Source organism: Heloderma suspectum, chromosome 17 (genome assembly GCF_057233095.1).
Source record: "Heloderma suspectum isolate Gila_16-S chromosome 17, 16-S_ref, whole genome shotgun sequence".
NCBI classification, from domain to species: Eukaryota; Metazoa; Chordata; class Lepidosauria; order Squamata; family Helodermatidae; genus Heloderma; species Heloderma suspectum.
In genome coordinates, this window is record NC_139474.1 from 8,241,053 (window position 1) to 8,245,336 (window position 4,284).

General features: G+C 46.0%; 1 non-coding gene across 1 annotated transcript; it reads left to right on the top strand.

Annotated features, from left to right (window-relative positions):
• The first annotated feature begins 1,494 nt into the window (after positions 1–1,494).
• Positions 1,495–1,568, top strand: TRNAR-UCU (transfer RNA arginine (anticodon UCU)). Its single transcript has one exon. It is a non-coding gene; the product is annotated as a tRNA-Arg (tRNA).
• The last annotated feature ends 2,716 nt before the right edge of the window (positions 1,569–4,284 follow it).

Consider the following 4,284-nt stretch of genomic DNA (forward strand, 5'->3'; position numbering starts at 1 on the left):
CAACCTAGTTTAACTCAAAGCTCTTAAGTTAAAGCCAGTAACTAAGCCTTAGGAGAAGTGTTTCAACCTTTGCAGCAAAAGCTGCACCAAAACCAGGAAACCACCATTGATTGGTGATTGGGTGAAATGGGGTGTGGCCAAGAGAATGGGGTATAGCCATCTGGGTCTGAGGTTACCCACGCCGGGTATCACACATGGGTTTCACATCATGAGAACTTCTGTCACATCCAAAGTGGCCTTTCTACTTCCTTTAGAAAAGCCCTGAGGCAGCCAAGCATCCCCTCCAAAGAAAGGAAGCCCCCAAACTGTGACACAGACACTGAGGAAACCCCCTACCGCTCCCCATCAATCTTTTCTATGCCTTCAGACTGGGAATGGGACAGCAATTTGTTAAATTCGCATTTTAACACCAACTTACCTAATCATTTTCCACTTTCAAACCAAAACGCGGTTATCGTTTGCAATTCACACTTCTCTGAATTTTGCAATGGAGTTCTCCAATCCAAACCTGTGTGCAAAAACATGTATATTCAGATAAATAGCAGCCCAAAATGTCTTATATTAGGGAAATCAGTTGCACAAAATGTGTGTATTATTAGGCAACATTGTGTCCAAAAACACATGTATGAGGAGAAACGCATACAAAAATGCAAATTCCCATGGAAACTTTAAAATGAAAAATTCTCAAAGTTTCAGACAAACCGAACTTAAGGTTGGAAAAATTCTCAAAGTTTGGGAGGAAAGGGACTTAAGGTCGGAAACATAAGGAACTGAGAAGTTGATGGATTTGTTACCTCAGACCCAAAACCTAGGTTCACTTCTGAACTGATTCAGTGAAGCATCAGTCCTGTGCATAATTTTCATCCCTGTGTAAAAAGACAGGATCGGTATCCTGGAAATTTTAAAAGCAGACAGGAACATGTTCCAACAAAGCTATCCATTGTGTGTTTCAGTCCCCTGCACCCAGACAGACACACAGACACACACTGAATCTCTTATTTTGTTCAAGAAAAAAAATGGAAACTGCTTCTCAGCATTAACTGATTTCCGGACTGGGGAAGGGGATATGGGGGGGGGGGAATGTTGGCACAAACCCCTGAGGGTTACAGCTGTTTCACTCAAGCTTGGGAATTTTGCCCTGTCCATGGTACTAACTGTGCTGATGCTGAGGTGAAAGCTGTCGGCTGAACAGAGATTTCAGTCCCGGCTCCATGTTTTTGCTATCTCTTTCTCTTTGTGGTAGGAATGGAGATATCCGATGAATTATATATAGAAAAATTTTCCCCTCCTTTTCTGCCTTGCCAGAGCAAAGGGTGGGGAAATGCTGAAAGGCATCTCTTTGATGAGTCGAGGGAATAGGATCCTGGCTCCAGGTTTTCCCTCTGTCCCCCCAACAAAGCCGTGCAGAAATAGCAGGATGCTGGAATCGCTCGGCAGTGATGCAGAAGGTATGTGCTTTTTCAGTTCTGGTCCTGATGCTGAGCTCGTGGTGAGGTCTCTGTGGCGCAATGGACGAGCGCGCTGGACTTCTAATCCAGAGGTTCCGGGTTCGAGTCCCGGCAGAGATGGTCTCCACGACAGGTGTCTTAATTTTTCACTTATCTTTGGGTAAGGAATGCTAATTAATTATATTTCCCTCTAGGGGATTTCTGAAAGGAAAATGAACGGCAGCTCTCAAAATCCCCTTGGTTGTGTATTCTGCTTCTGTCTTCTCCTCTTTCAGATCGCTATCACCAGATTTAAATGCATGGTGTCTCCTTCCTTTGCATTTATTTTTGTTTTGTTTGTCTCTGAACAGAAGCCTCCTTTTTTTCCCATTTTTATGATTACCAGGATTATTATTGCTTCCTAGGATAACAGCCCCCTGTTCAGACTATTAAATCCTGCAATGAATTGAGGAAGACTAAATTGTGACTTCTTGGAGAGGAGATAAGAAATGGTATTAATATATCTATATCTATATCTCACCTCATTTACAGTGATCTCTTCTTGCTGGCCCTGCTCCTGGGTTTTTAACATTGGCCCAACACAGAAGCCCCATGCTAAGCACACACACAGAGGGATGGATGAACTCATCAAGTCCCAGGCCATGTGCAACTCGCCAGAGCCCCACTGGCCATCTGCCCCTGCTCACAGCGAGCCACTGGGCAGTCAGTGGGCCCTGAGTGAGTGGTGCACAGCCCCCAATCCCTTGCCAAGCCACCATTTTATGTAAAAATGGTGGCTCTGCCTTTTTCGTAAATCCTCATTTGCACGAATGGCGCCCGTAAATTGGTCATTTACGCAAGACTACAGGCATCCATGGACACCTGCAATCTTGCGTAAATGGCCACTTTAGGGATGCCATTTGCACAAATGGGAGTTTACGAAAAAGGCTGAGTGGCCGTTTTGCAGCTCGGCGAGGGATCGAGAATTGCCAAGCCAGGCAAGTGCAGGGATCTGCGGACTGGCATCTGGGGGGCTGAACCGGCAATTTCTTGCTGGGACTCAAGCCCCAATGGATGCCTGTGACATCGCTACACACCCACTGAATGATTAGAGACATGTGGGGGGACACCAAAAGCTGGGGGTAGGCTGACAGTTTCACTTTCTCCCACATTCAGATGTTTTAAATCTCAAGTCCTTTCTCGCCCAGATATGAAGAACTTTGTGAATTTTCATGAATTCCTATCCAAAACAAACTGAAATGAGCCAAATGCATGGGCCAAATTTCATAGGTACAGCTATTCTCAGCCTGGAGAGGACGACGGTATACCTGCCTGTTAAACGTGAGGATCCGGTCAGAAAAAAACAGGTGGCGATCCTAAGCACTAACATGGGTGACTACACAGGGATTCAAGCCCAGACTTTTAAGAGCAAAGTACTCAATGCGCAGGGCCTGGGCGGACGAATCAATCAGTTTCCCTTTCTCCCACATTGGGGATTTTTAAATCTCAACTTCTTCTTATCGCAAATGTGGTGCACTTTCCGAATTTCGGTAAATTCTTACGGAAAGTGTATTGAAAAGAAATCCTCGCCCAGCCCTAACTAAGATTGCTGGGCCCACTGAACCTGCATCACTTTGCTCCATTGGCAGAGCACAGCATCTGCTTTGCATGCAGAAGGTTCCAGGTTCGATTCCTGGCATCTCCAGGTAGGACAGGAAAAACTCTTGCCTCAAGCCCTGGAGAGCCGCTGCTGCCAGTCAGCGCCAACGGTACTGGGCTAGATGGACCGAGTGTCTGACTTCACCAGTGGGGAGTTTGCTTTTGAGTAGCTCCATGTGCAGTTTAGAACCACACCCACTCCATGTTCTGAATCACACTGGGAGACGACAAAAGTGAGCAGGCCCTCTGCTACAGATATTCACCCTCCGGTGCTGTGTAAAAACAGACAGAAGAAACTCCGTGGCCCCCTCATCTGAAACTAAGGTAAGCCAAGCCAAACCTGAACATCCCCCAGACATTTCTCTCCCCCCTCCTCAAGAATTTCAAAGAAAAGCTTACCCCAAAAGTTCCGGCCAGCGCTAGCTTGCACGTCTCCAAGCACAGACGTTCAAACCAGAAGAAGAACCAGATTCTCTGGGTGTGGTTTGTTTCTCCCCTCCTGAAAAGTTCTCGTGCATGCTGCTTGCATGAGTAAAATACCCTTCTTTCCTCATGCAGAAATGACTTGTGGCCATGTGTGTGAGTGTGTGTGCATTTCACAAACACATGCACAATCAAATCTTTCTTCTCAAATGTCCATCTCTTCTTCCTACAGGAATGGATTGCTACCTCCAGGTGACCTAGGCTTTAGCCTCCTCACGACAGGTTACTCTTCAGGCAATCAGCCAATCGAGGGGCTTGTTTTCTTTTTATTGACCATCGAGTCCAACCCCCCGCTCAGCGCAGGAAGCCTGATTCCCAGGCGGTCTCCCATCCAAGTACTAACCAGGGCTGACCCTGCTTAGCTTCCGAGACCAGACGAGCTCAGGTGCATCCAGCCCTTTGCTCATTCCAGACTGTCTTGTTTTGGTGATTATACATAAGTTGCTCCAGGCAGCTTTTTAGCTGAGGAACAGGATAAAAATTATTTAAATCAACTAATAATAGATATCTATTTACTGTGTGCCTTCTTAGCAAGAAACACAGTAGAAATCTGTCAGTACAATTGTCCTTCTATCTCCACTATCTATCTTCTATGTAAGTGCCGGCAACTTATCGAGTCCAACCCCCTGCTCAGGGTTGGACTCAATAAGTTGCTGGCTCGATAATGGAAGCTGAACATTCAAAGAGTGGGCCTTAAATGTATACTTCGTCCATT